Source organism: Panthera tigris, chromosome B3 (genome assembly GCF_018350195.1).
Source record: "Panthera tigris isolate Pti1 chromosome B3, P.tigris_Pti1_mat1.1, whole genome shotgun sequence".
In the NCBI taxonomy this organism is placed as follows: domain Eukaryota; kingdom Metazoa; phylum Chordata; class Mammalia; order Carnivora; family Felidae; genus Panthera; species Panthera tigris.
In genome coordinates, this window is record NC_056665.1 from 30,305,131 (window position 1) to 30,319,400 (window position 14,270).

At 38.5% G+C, this 14,270-nt stretch overlaps 1 protein-coding gene across 10 annotated transcripts in view; it reads right to left on the bottom strand.

Moving 5' to 3' along the window:
- PEAK1 (pseudopodium enriched atypical kinase 1) overlaps positions 1–14,270 on the bottom strand; it is a 369,695-nt gene that overhangs the window by 278,128 nt on the left and 77,297 nt on the right. The window lies entirely within an intron of this gene.

Below are 14,270 nucleotides of genomic sequence, written 5' to 3' on the forward strand. Positions count from 1 at the left end.
TTCTAACTGGACATACTGCACCACAGTTCCCCACATATGTAGATTCAGGGGTTTCCTGTGAATACTCTAGAAGTTGCAACTGTTCACTGCAAACCCCAGGGCTCACACACCAACAGGGGCCTTTGAGAGGGTTGGTTTGGTCCAGAACATTCGGAAGAGATTTAATCAGCTTTGGAACTAGGATTAGAAGTTCATAAAAGGAAAGTTTTCCATGTATAGCAGCACCTGCCTAGGACATATCGAAACAAAATACTAGTCATGACAATGGGACCTGTTTCACCAATTATACACAGATCAACAAACTCATTCTATCCTATTCAAAATGCTAGTTTTCAAACCCATATTAGACTAACCACCATTCCCACTCTTTCTAGTACTAAAAACCTAGGCTTTTCTTCCTTGACAATTTTTCACTATGTTTCTTTGCCTGGCAAATGAATAAACTTAGTTTTATTTTGTTTGGTTCTGTTTATCAGACCCAATGATCTTTGTTTTATTCTTTGACACACTGACTTTTCAAGGATACTCTTTCCCCTTTCTTCTACCAAAAGCAAATCAGAGCTGGCCTAGTAGCTGGTGCTGTTAACAACATTCTGCTCTAGCAATCAATAAGTAATACAGGCTGGGAAAGCTCATAGATCTGACACTGATGCACCTGAAATCTGCCAGACAATTAGAATCACCACTTCAGCAAAAAAAGCAATCCTCTGAGTACTGAATGGTGATGCTGACAAGATGTTGGGAGGTGGAACATAACTGATTTTTAAAGACAAATTTCCTTTTTATCTTCTTTCTGCTTATCATGTACATAGTCCAATTGTCAGAGATGAGAGAAAATCAATTATTAAGTAACAATGACAGGCATCCCCCCTCCTATTATAAATGGCAGATGGATAGGCGTTTTGCTAGAAACCCTAGAACACCACATTCACCAACCCAAGACTACGTACCTTCAATGACATAATCTTTAGTGAGAAACTTATTCCTTAGGTAATTTCAGAGTGAAAGATATTTACCAAATAAAAAGAGTTTTATGTAGACAATATAAATTAATAATATGATTTGTCTTATTTACTCAGACACATCCCAAGCATCCCTCTCCCCATTCACAGAGACTATTCCAGAGGTTCTATGAAACCCAAACAAATAGAAAAATGGTACTGCGGGTTTTTAAATTAAGGAAATAGCATGACGAAAACTGTGTTTTAAGAAGGTTAATAACTTGACAAGATAATGTGGGACTACAATTAGGAGATAATGGAAGCAAACAGGCCAACTCAATGCAAGACAATAACTGGCCCATACAGAATAAAACAATGACTGTTGTAATAGTAAAAAAGAACTAAACCTGACATTGCCAACAAACTTCACCTTATTCTGTTACAAATTTGGCTCATCCTGGCAATAAGGTGGATACAAGTAATCATTTTCTTAATTTGCCTCATGGAAGAAAGGTCTTAAGAGTTCACTTGTGAGGTCCTAGGGTCTGTTTTCCACCCAGGCTACAGAGTGCCTGAAATTCAACCACCAGGAAACCATCCTTTTCAATTACAACACCCTACTGTCCTTATATTTTCTGCCTAAATACCTTAGAAGAAATAATTTCAGAAGTATTCATTAAACCATTATTGCTGCTTTGAGGACAACTAGTGTGCTTGCCTGCTTTCTTCATGTGTATCCACCTCCATTCTCACCCCCTCCTTGATCCAAAGGGTCTGGGCAAAAAGAAGGGTCCAAGAACCCATTTTATTTGACCTGGAAATGAAACTAAAAGAGATTAGATGCTTTGCCAGAATTAGTAATGAAACCAGAATCAGAACCAAAAGTCTTAAACTCCTAATCTCAGAGCTGTAAGAAAACCTTTATATTTTCTCTGCTTTTAGATACACTATGAAAAAAAATTCTTCCTAATAAAACAAAAAAAATTCACAAAGGTTTCAAACTAAACTCCATCCTCCTCTTTTTCTTTTACATTAATGGGGCAAGAGTGGTAATAAACACAGCTAATAAATCAAAGAAGATACAAACCCAAGCTTCCCTCAGGGCCTTCTGCCATCATTAGAGCAAAGTTCTGACTCTATAGCCTGGTAAATAATGCCCTTTATATTTAAAACCCAACAATCCTTTCCAACCTGGTCCTTCATACCATGACTTTCCACCTCTTCATTCACCAACTGTGTCTACTGAATAATTAGAGATACCCAGTGTTTAACGTCTCTCATACTTACCTCCATGCCATAGCTCATTCCACTTTTTTTCATAGAACACTTTTTTCCCTTGCCTACATGACTATGTAGCCTACATGGCTACATCCTCCATCTTAGATCCTGAAACACATCTCTCTCTAACACATACAAAGTCTGAATTAGGCTCCCTTTATTTCCTTCTCTCTATGTAAAAATAGAGGGTATGGTCAATTCCCAAACAAGCAAATACCTGCCACATTATAGGTACTAAAATGATCATTAGTTCCCAGTTCTGTGTTTTCTCTATGGGACAGTATTTAGTCTACTCCATCAGGGAGATATACAGCTGGGGGTTCTTCCTTCTTCTATTTTGATTTGTTGTCTAAGAATCCTCAGTATTCTTTCTATTAACCTAGGGTTTTTGTTTTGTTGGCTATTCTTTTTTCTTTAATTTTATTATTTTTAATTTACATCCAAATTAGCATATAGTGCAACAATGATTTCAGGAGTAGATTCCTTAGTGCCCCTTACCCATTTAGCCCATCCCCCCTCCCACAACCCATCCAGTAACCCTCAGTTTGTTCTCCATATTTAAGAGTCTCTTGGGGCGCCTGGGTGGCTTGGTCGGTTAAGCGTCCGACTTCGGCTCAGGTCATGATCTCACGGTCCGTGAGTTCGAGCCCCGCGTCGGGCTCTGTGCTGACAGCTCAGAGCCTGGAGCCTGTTTCAGATTCTGTGTCTCCCTCTCTCTGTTCCTCCCCTGTTCATGCTCTGTCTCTGTCTCAAAAATAAATAAACGTTAAAAAAAAAAATTTTTTTTTAAAAAAGAGTCTCTTATGTTTTGTCCCCCTCCCTATTTTTATATTATTTTTGTTTCCCTTCCCTTATGTTCATCTCTTTTGTCTCTTAAAGTCCTCATATGAGTGAAGTCATAGGATTTTTGTCTTTCTCTAATTTCGCTTAGCATAATACCCTCCAGTTCCATCCACATAGTTGCAAATGGCAAGATTTCACTCTTTTTGATTGCCGAGTAATACTCCTTTGTATGTATATACCGCATCTTCTTTATCCATTCATCCATCGATGGACATTTGGGTTCTTTCCATACTTTGGCTATTATTGAGAGTGCTGCTATAAACATGGGGGAGCACGTGTCCCTTCAAAACAGCACACCTGTATCCCTTGGATAAATACCTAGTAGTGCAGCTGCTGGATCGTAGGGTAGTTCTATTTTTAGTTTTTTGAGGAACCTCCATCCTGTTTTCCAGAGTAGTTGCACCAGCTTGCGTTCCCACCAACAGTGCAAAAGAGATCCTCTTTCTCTGCATCCTTGCCAACATCTGTTGTTGCCTGAGTTGTTAATGTTAGCCATTCTGACAGGTGTGAGGTGGTATCTCATTGTGGTTTTGATTTGTATTTCCCTGATGATGAGTGATGTTGAGCATTTTTTTCATGTGTCTGTTGGCCATCTGGATGTCTTCTTTGGAGAAGTGTCTATTTATGTCTTTTGCCCATTTCTTCACTGAATTATTTGTTTTTTGGGTGTTGAGTTTGATCAGTTCTTTATAGATTTTGGATACTAACCCTTTATCTGATACGTCGTTTGCAAATATCTTCTTCTTGGCTATTCTTACACATTTATTCTGCTGTCAGAATAAATTGTTAGGTTCCATTGTAACCTAACAGTTTTAAGCACATTTTAGAATGTAGCTACTGTTTCTTAAAAGGGAATCCAACCAAGATTAAAGACAAATGGAAGTTTTTTTCATAAAGGGTTCAATGGATCAACCTGACCACAAAAAAAAAAAAATTACTTAATATTCATAATGCTCCTAAAACAAAGGACAAAGAACTTCATTTAAAATGTTCATTGTATCATTGCCTGAACAGTGTGGTTTGGGACTCCCAGACTGGGGAGTAGAGACTGGGGTGTCCAATTTTGTCACCATTTTTCTCCCCATCACCAACAAGGTGGGGCTTCAGGTCACAGAACAGAGGGCCCACAGTGGAGGCAGGACCCGTTTACACCAATCCCCACCCCTCTGCGCCTGGTAACTGCATATCTACGGGAGTGAGATGGACACTAATAGAACGAGAGGGCCCCTCCTCCAGATCAGCACAGTCACCGGTTCCAAGGCACCATCAAATATCAGACAAGCAGTTTTGTATTTTCTGATTTGATTCTTGGCCACTTCTTATTTTATATACATATATACATACATTTTTTTTCTTTCTTTTCTTCCTCTTATTTCTTCCCTTCTCTATTCTGGTTGGTTTGTTTAAACAGACATTTTTAACCTATTCTTTTTACACCTCTTCTGTATCTCCTTCTTTATTTTCCTCCCTCTCTCTCTCTCTAGATTAAGCCATATAGTTTCCCTGATTCTCTGCTGGTAATTTTTTTTCTTTTCTTTTTCCCTGCCCCTGTCATTTCTCTCTTTGTTTGGGATAAGGCTTCTTCCACCACCCTCCCCTTTTTAAATTTTTTCCAGGGTTACTTCAACGAACAAATCAAAGCAAACCTGGTGGAAGGTTCAAACCACTACTACCAAGTAGGGAGATAAAGCAAGCACAGTCACAAAAACAGAGAGCATGCAACACACTCCAAAAACACCTTCTTAAGGGCCAGGCCCTACACAGTGTATGACCCCTTTTTAGTATAGTAGTGCTCACAAGTACAATACACATAACAAGCTATTAAAACATGTAAAGGACAGAAAACTAGCCAAAACGATGAAATGGAAGAATTCTCCTCAAAAGAAATTCCAGGAGGAAATGACAGCTAGAGAATTGCTCAAAACAGATATAAACAATATATCTGATCAAGAATTTAGAATAATAGTCATAAGATAAGTCATAGAATAAGAGTCATAAGATTAATAGCTGGGCTTGAAAAAAGCATAGAAGACAGCAGAGACAGCAGAGACCAAGGATTGCTGTAGAGATCAAGGAACTAAGAAATAGTAATGACGAATTAAGAAATGCTGTAAATGAGGGGCGCCTGGGTGGCTCAGTCGGCTGAGCGTCTGACTTCGGCTCAGGTCACGATCTCACGGCTCGAGAGTTCGAGCCCCACATCAGGCTCTGTGCTGACAGCTCAGAGCCTGAAGCCTGCTTCAGATTCTGTGTCTCCCTCTCTCTCTGCATGCCATGTCTCTCTCAAAAATAAATAAACATTAAAAAAAATTTTTTTTAAATGCTATAAATGAGATGCAAAATAAACCAGATGCAGTGACAGCAAGGACGGAGGAAGCAGAGGGGAGAATAGGTGGAATAGAAGATAAAATTATGGAAAATGATGAGGCCAAGAAAGAGAGATAAAATGTTCATTGTATCTATTCGGAAAATATTCATACAACAGCTTATGAATAATCGAGAAGTTGAAGTATGAAATCAGTTTATATCATTATAGGAAATATCTGCCTTGAGAAGAAACAGAGTTAAAATTTGCAACATCTGATTCCACATTCTCTTGGTCTTTTTTAAGTGGGATAACTGTTAAAAAGATACATCAAAATCTGATAACCACACTTTTCAGAACTCTGTTCAAAACTTTCCTCCTAGGGATTCAGACTGGGGGCTGCATGACATCCTGACACCATTACTCTAAAAGAAACAAAAAGGAAGCTTTGAGCAAAAAACCATCCAGTTATAGCCTCAAACTGGTCACAAACCCTAAGTCTATTGCAACCCCATATACAATACACTTTTTATAATAATACTAGGTTGAGGGATTTTACCAAACCAATGGTTCTAATAAAAACACAAAAGTGTGACCTTAAATATGGTATTAAGAATAACTCTGGCCAATCTATTTAATCTTTTCTATTTCTTAAGCTCTAAAATGTCATAGTTGTTGGGGGCACTAGGGTGGCTCAGTCGGTTGTCTGACTTTGACTTAGGTATGATCTCATGGTTTCTGAGTTTGAGCCCTGCATTGGGCTCTGTGCTGACAGCTCAGAGCCTGGAGCTTGTTTCAGATTCTGTTTCCCTCTCTCTCTGCCCCTCCCCCCCCCCACCCCCGTGCTCTGTCTCTCTCTCTCTGCCTCTCTCTCTCTCAAAAATAAACAAACATTAAAAAAATTAAAATGTAGCAGTTGTAAAGAAACTATTTTAAGATGCTTTCTAAGCCACTTGGTACACCTTACATCAGTTACTCCTGCTCTATAACAGAAGTACTCAGGGAAACATAACTTAGATTATTAAACACTGAAAAACACAGATTGCAAATAAAAATATTAGTCAACGTGAATCAGAAGGTTAAATTCTAACGGAATGATTTATAATCATACCTCAATAATAAAAATATGTTGGGGCGCCTGGGTGGCTCAGACGGTTCAATGTCTGACCCTTGATTTTGGCTCACATCATGATCTCACAGTACATGGGATCTATCTAGCCCTGCCTCAGGCTGTGCGCTGACAGCAGAGCCTGATTGGGATCCTCTTTCTCCCTCTATCTCTGTTCCTCCCCCACTCATGCGCACGCTCTCTCTCTCTCTCAAAATAAATAAATCAACTTTAAATAAATAAACAAATAAATAAATAAATAAAAATATTTACCTGAGGGGGTTATGGAATGTAGAAAATACGTGAGGCATTTTAAAGATCAGAGTGAAGGAAAGCACAATCTAACTAGATTTGAAATTCAGTAGAAAAAAAACACAAGCTCCAAGAGGATTATATTTTTGCCCTTTACCTTCACTCTTCCCTGTTGCCAGCTGCCTATTTTAGATGTTATCATGCAGAGGAAATAGCAACAATGCCATTTTCCTTCCAAATGCAATCAGATTTTGGCAAACTTAAGGCAGTATGTCAGTTAAAAATAGAAACTCAACCCTAAATGTGATAATAGCTTCTAAATTAATAATACGTTATGCAAGACTCTTGTAAGCATTCACTGAAAGCAAAATTATGCCATTTTGGAAAGAGAACTCCTTGTGAGAGCAGTTCTTAGTAGTCTGGTATTTCAAACCACTGCTTTTATTTTTACATAAACACTATTGTAACTCCTCTACACGTTAGCAGCCAATTTTGCCAGAAGCTTAAACAGCTGTTTTCATCAAACAAGTGCCTTCTTCACTGGACCTTCCACCAGATCCATTCAAGAATCTCAACCTAGGGGTGCCTAGGTGACTCAGTTAGTTAAGTGTCAGACTCCTGATTTGGGCTCAGGTCATGATCCCAGGGTCACAACAGGCTCAGAGTTCCGCACTGAGCACGGAGCCTGCTTAAGTTCTCTTTCCTAGCCCAAATGTCCACCAATGGATGAATGGATAAAGAAGATGTTGTAAATACACACACACACACACACACACACACACACACACACACACACACAATGGAGTATTACTCAGCAATCAAAAAGAATGAAATCTTGCCATTTGCAACTACATGGATGGAACTAGAGGGTATTATGCTAAGCAAAATTAGTCAGAGAAGGACAAATATCATATGACTTCACTCATATGAGGACTTTAAGAGACAAAACAGATGAACATAAGGGCAGAGAAGCAAAAATAACATAAAAACAGAGAGGTGGACAAAAACATAAGAGACTCTTAAATATGGGAACAAACAGAGGGTTGCTGGAGGGGTTGTGGGAGGGGGGATGGGCTAAATGGGTAAGGGGCATTAAGGAATCCTTTCCTGATTCATTGTTGCACTATATGCTAACTAACTTGGATGTAAATTAAAAAAATAAATTAAAATTAAAAAAAAAAAAAGATTCTCTTTCTTTCTCCCTCTGCCCCTCCCCTGCTTTCCCCACCTCCTCTCTCTCAAAAAAAAAAAAAAAAAAAAAAAAAAATCTCAAACTAGGTCTACATAAATAAGGTTTTATTGAAATACAGTCATGCCCATAGAGTTACATTTCTATGGCTACTTGTACTCTACAAAGGCATAGTTGAACAGCTGTGTCAGAGATCAACAATGGCAGAGTTGAATAGCTGTGCCAGAGATCACATGGCCCACAAAATCTAAAATATTTACTATCTGGCCCTTCACAGATAAAAATTACCAACACCAGGACTTTTTCAAAATAAATGGATAAAATTACTTCACCATTATCTCCACTGTTCACTGCTATGCAATGAAGGTGAAGGTGACAGGGCTGCTTACTGAACTTCTTAGAGCTTCTTAAATGCAATTAACATTTTAGAATTATACTACTTGGAGCCCATGTATAAGATACTTTTCTGAAATACTGAACAAAGCAGAGTTGACTCAGTAACTCAAATGAAGCTAAAACCTTCTCAGACTCAAAATGCAAAATGTCTATACCCAGCACCACCCTAATTAGTATTACTCAGCATTAAGTACGGTAACATCATAAGAAGGTTGAGTAATGACAGAGACCAATTTGTGTACCATTATTTCTACTAAAGAATTAAAAAAAAAATTTTTTTAATGTTTATTTTTGAGAGAGAGCACAAGGGGGAGGGGAAGAGAGAAAGGGAGACAGAGGATCCAAAGTGAGCTTCTACTGAGAGCCAAGGGCCTGATGTGGGGCGAGATCATGACCTGAGCCAGAGTTCAATATCTGTTTAGGTCACTTAACTTCAGTCAGAGGAAAAAAAAATAAAAAAAAATAAATTCCAAAACTCCAGAACAGGTAGGCCAGCTTTGAAGAACAGAAAAGGCTATGAAACAAACACCCTTTCTCCAACAGCTCAGAAGGGATTTGGGTCGCACCACATAATCAGAAATCCGGAGTAGGGAGGGTCCTCAATCTAACTCTCAATCTAGAGAGTGGAAGCCAAAGCCAAGAGAGAAGTCTGGCTTTCCCACCATCCCACAGCTAGTCATCCATCTTGTCAGACCATCTGCAGGAAGACCTTTCCACTACACCACTCAGCTTGATTCCTACTGAACTGCAAACTCAGGGCCTCCTTAAGGTAATACTTCAACTGAAAAGATACGTACAGGTTGTTGCACAATAGAAAGACACTGGAAATCTGCCAATGGGGAGAGAGTCTTTTACCAAAGATCTTTAAAAAATCTATCTGAACAAGACATAGTTAACTTGTTGACTAAACAAATGCAGACATGTAAATTAAGAAATGCTCACATATAAATTAGGCAATGCTTCTAATGCTCTTCTCAATTGTGTCAGTATTCTCAACTTACAGTAAGTCTCAAACAGAAATTATCTCTTCCCTTCTAGTATTCCCCACAAGAAAATTGCCATTAAGGCCTGACTACATTCCTGATAATCTTTTCCACAAAACATTTGCCTCCTTAAATTAATAAATTAAAAAATTCATTCTTCCTAAAAAAAAAATAATACATCAATACACTTTTAAAATAGCGAATGATCATACACTTTGCCATCCCCTCAGATGACTGGATGTTCAACTGCCCACATGTAAATATAATTAGCCTGTTCCTAAAATAATTTTGTACGATAGGAATTCTCTCATAGCGGGTTGCAAATATTTGTCTTCAAACATATTTTACCTTTTAAGTCAAAACAGATGAATTTATTGTTCAAATTCAAAACAATCATAGAAGGAAAGTGACTTTATTACTGTTAACAGCTAATGTTTTCAACTCCTCTTCTGTAACTCTCATGCAAATGATCTCTTTAGGCAGAACTGGAAGTTACTGTTCCAATAGAGGTGGCTCTCTAGTGACATACTCTAGCAGCAAAACTAAGGTTAAGTAACTAAAATAAGCAAAACAGAAAAGGCACTATCCAGAACAATGTCTTTCAATAACTACTTGGAGAGCCTTGTGGGAATTTTCAAAAAAAAAAAAAAAAAGGAACAATGATCTTTTCCCCAATAGCAAACAAAGGAAAACATTCAAGCAGTTGCGATGAAGACAAAGGGTCAAACTATACACTCCAAATGAAGAACTACCAGATTTGGCAAGACTGGAGTCAGTGAATGAAAAGTGACCTCAGCATTTTGGTGCCTGGACAACTGTGTGGATGAGGACCTCCCTGACAAACCCGGAAGTCTGAGAAGAGCAGGTTGGTGGGGGGTGAAAGCCAGCAAGTAGATATATTTAGTATTTCTTAAGTATATGCAGCTGGATCACAGGTAAATTGAGATGCATACTTTGAGCCTCTTGGAGGGATTTAACCAAGTGAAAATGTTAAATAAGGTGGGCTTCTTAGGTAAAAGCTAAAACCTCAGAGTGACAGATATGACAGGCTAACACACAGCTAATGAAATTCTCATCTGACCCTGAAGTGTATTTCAGGTACCTCCTCAGATAGTTGCAGTAGTTATTCAGTGTTTACCTCCATGCACCCTGCTTAAACAAATTCCGAATAAATAAAAGATAAAAGCTTCACACTGGAATCTCATTTCTAGAGAGATTAAATTTAATGCTATGGCAACAAACTCCAGAAAACTTATCTGAATCTTCTCTACCTGAATCAAAGAATATCTGCAATTAGCCTTCTCTGAACCATATCTACATTGAACCCTCACTTAGCTTACATATATTTAGCACTTTATCTTGATCATGTGTTTTTGATAAATATACATAACATTTCTATTTCTACATTTTCCTTTCCACTGATATTATCTTCACCCTCTCTTCTAGATACATTTTTAAGTTTGAATTTTGAATCCAAGTTAAAATGTGACACTACTAAAAAAAAAAAAATCCTCCATCAGGTCAACTGCCTTCTATGAATTGGTTCAATACCAAAAGTGCTTGAATAATATTTTCTGCTTCTTACCTTTTATAGTTGGTCCATATTCATCAATTCGATCTTCTCCACACCTTCTTTCCACCTATTTACTTTTGGGTTTTTTTGTCCCCCCTCCCCCCCCCCCGCCCCGTTCTCTGTATGTAGCCATACATTTATAAATTTCTCTGAGAAATATTTTGAACCTAATTTGGGGATTGAACTTTCTAATTTTGAGGGAAAAAAAGCTGTGGAGTGAATCAACTCTCTCACTGAGCAGCTGAGCAACTTAGGCAAATTATTTAAACTTTCTGAGCCTCGGTTTTCTTGATTGTAAAAGGGAGAGATGATACCATCCATCATGCCGGGATATTTTTCACATTAAAGGAAAAGAAGTGTAACAAATCTAGTGGTAACCTGGAGGTTATACATAAAAATTCGTATTTTGTTATAAACATAATTAACTCACAGACTATTACAGAGTTTTGCTACCAAAAGCACTGAATCTACTTCCTAATTCTGGCCTCGATTCAAGGACAGAATGCAAATTACATTGCTGCAATTTTATTAGAGAAGCCACCAAGGGGAGTGTGTAATGAAAATCCGGGCTACAACATTTGGGCAGAAAGGAGCTGGAATACAGGACCAGGAAAGCCAACTCTCCAGGCTTACTGTGTTCCAGCTCCCTGTATGCCCTTGAAGGTAGTTAAATCTATACTGCACAAGGAAGGCTACATCACATTTCAATTTTTTTTTATTTTTTTTAATGTTTACTTATTTTTGAGAGAGAAAGAGAGACAGCGTGTACAGGGGTGGGACAGAGAGAGAGGGAGACACAGAATTTGAAGCAAGCTCCAGGCTCTGAGCTGTCAGCACAGAGCCCGACGCGGGGCTCGAACCCACAAACCATGAGATCATGACCTGAGCTGAAGTCAAACGCTTAACGGAACGCTTAACTGACTGAGCCACCCAGACGCCCCACAGCACATTTCAATCAGAGAGCTGCTACATTCCATTTAGTCTTCCAGTTCCAAGCAGAAATAAGGAATAGTGCAAAGTTGTATTTCATTGCTGATTTGAAACACGGAACAATAATGACCACCATGATGATGAGGACAAATATATTAACTTTACAACTAATATTGAATGCTCAGTACTATGCTGTTTTGTTTTTATTAATCCTTACAACAATCCTATGAGGTAGATACTTTCATCACATGTAACAACAAAAAAAACCCTAAAGTTTTGCAATAGTGGGATTCAAACCCAGTTAACAATGAAAATTCCAAGCACCCAGTAACATGTCAACAAGTTATGTGCTGAAAGTAAGATAAATATCTCAGCAGTCAGAGCTATTTGGGTATCTGTGTGGGAAGTGGAGCATCATAGTATACAGTATAAGCAAAAGCAGGAGAGAGGTTGAAGAAGACAGGGTTATATCCCATAGTAGCAATTCCAGAACTTTCAAATATTAAAAAGCATGACACTGTCAAATTGAGCACGGCCCACCTTGGAGATAATTAGAGCTCTCTAGATCAAAGGTTCTCCACCTGTTTTCCACCTGACACATGATGATGGATGAGGGCCTTAGAAGCTGATACTATGTGCCATCTAATGCTCAACACACCTCCATGGGTCTCCACACACCTCCACACATGGCCTGTGTGAAATTCCCAAAATATCAACTATACCTCTGTGCCTTCTTACACTTCTCAGGAAAGCATATTAGAATAAAAATGAGTAGTATGGAAACCAATTTGACAATAAACTTCATATATTGAAAAAATAAAAAAAAATGAGTAAAAAGGTAGGAACTGTTTCTGTATCAAATAAGTAAATATGAATATTTACTGAGCACTGGTATTACATATCAGGTATGTTGAAAACCCTCTATCTATATTAATCCTTAAACCACATTATGAATTAGGTACTATTTTATTCCCGTTTTACAGATGAGGTATCTGAAACACAAAATAAGTAATTTGCTGCAGATGGCACATAAGGGAAATTGCGGTATCAAGATTGCACCAAAGAGATCTGGCTGTAGATCCCCAGCTCTTAAACACAACAATAAACTGCCTCTCAGCTCTCCTGGGGCATGACCTAGTGGATAGGTTCCCTGGGGAATTCCAGGAACTCTGCATAATGCCACAACCAAAAAGATAAGAACTTTTGCCTCCACAGGATACACCCAAAAGGCTCCCTGGGACTGTGAGGGTTCACTCCTCCATCAAGATTTTAGTTTAATGTCACAGGATGCTTGGATCCCAGCCTTACAGGCCCAGAAGATGACTTCGTTTAAGGCCTCTCTCCTTACCCCTGGGTAAGTATGTATCTTCTTAGTACTTAGCACTGCAGTAGGAATCTTCTTAGTAAGCCTAGCAAATGATACTGGTTATGAAGTTATAAAGTGCTGCTAAGCTACATATAAGCTAAGCTCAATAAAGCTTCACATAAAGAACTGGAACACAACCCCTTGATCTGAAACAAGATCTGTGCATGAAAGATTCACTCAGTCTTCTGGGTAGGTTTGTCACACACTGTTCATTAAACAATACTTACTGCAAAGATGCTATATGCCAGGTACTATTCTAAGTGCTGGAATACATCTGTGAACCTCACATCCTTCAATCACAGAGATTACATTCCAGTGGGATGGAAATATGGGTCTATATAGACTTACAAAGCTCCAATGACAAACAAAAAAACCCAAACAATTATGGGAGAAGAGTTCTTTTTCAGCAGCAAGTGGAAGCTGACGCCAGACATGGTTCATAGTCCTTTGCTCTGACAGAGCAGCTCACATCCAAGAAATTGAAAAAGGGCAGGAAGAACACTACACACATAGTAAAAACTAGTTGTTCAGTTATAGGTTCTCCAAAAGTAATGCCAGAATATGAAGCATGATGAAGCATTAGGGATACTTTAAACTCCTAGCCTACAGATGGTCTCGATCACAGAATGGCCAAATTAATAGCAAAGCACAAAATATGGTCCAGAAGGAAAAGAGAGAGAGAGAGAGAGAGAGAGAGAAACACTACTTACACAAGAAAGACAGCAAGAGAGCAAAACAAGCCCTTGTATAAATTATCAGAAATTGAAGTGCTCAGAATTATAGATGTATTAATGCCAATGTGATTCAAAGATAATCTCTGCAGCCTGAACTGCTAAGTCATTTTCCACTCATGGCCCAAAGACTGACATGCTTCATTTATACAACATTTCTACACCATTCATTCATTCCTACAACTTCATGTCTTTGTCACATTAGGCACGATGGGGGTGCCTGGTATCTAATAATGAAACACAGGGTACCTGTGTTCTAACAAGGAAAACACAGGGTACCTACCCTCATGGATGGTCTTTCTTTCTGGTTACAGTCACCAAAAATCTATGTAGACTAAATATAAGGTGCTTTTATCTATCCCGTCTCCCTGCAGA